Source organism: Numida meleagris, chromosome 10 (assembly GCF_002078875.1).
Source record: "Numida meleagris isolate 19003 breed g44 Domestic line chromosome 10, NumMel1.0, whole genome shotgun sequence".
Classification (NCBI taxonomy): Eukaryota; Metazoa; Chordata; class Aves; order Galliformes; family Numididae; genus Numida; species Numida meleagris.
Window position 1 is genome coordinate 675,187 of NC_034418.1, and position 262 is coordinate 675,448.

Below are 262 nucleotides of genomic sequence, written 5' to 3' on the forward strand. Positions count from 1 at the left end.
GGGGCTTTGCGGGGGTGGGGGTGAGCTGGGTTGGGCGGCGGGCCCGGCGCGGCGCGGGGCTGAGCGGGAGGGTGCGGCGCTCGGTGCCACGCTGCTGGCGGGGCGGGAGCTGCGGGCTGAGGTGTGGGGCCGGAGCTCGGGGAGCGGGTGGCGAACGGCTGCGGAGCGTTGTGCCGGCCTTCCCCGCACGTCTCTCCGGTGCCCGGCCCGGTGCCCAGCCTGCTGTTTTTCCCGTGAACGCTCTTTGCCTGTGTTGTTCTCC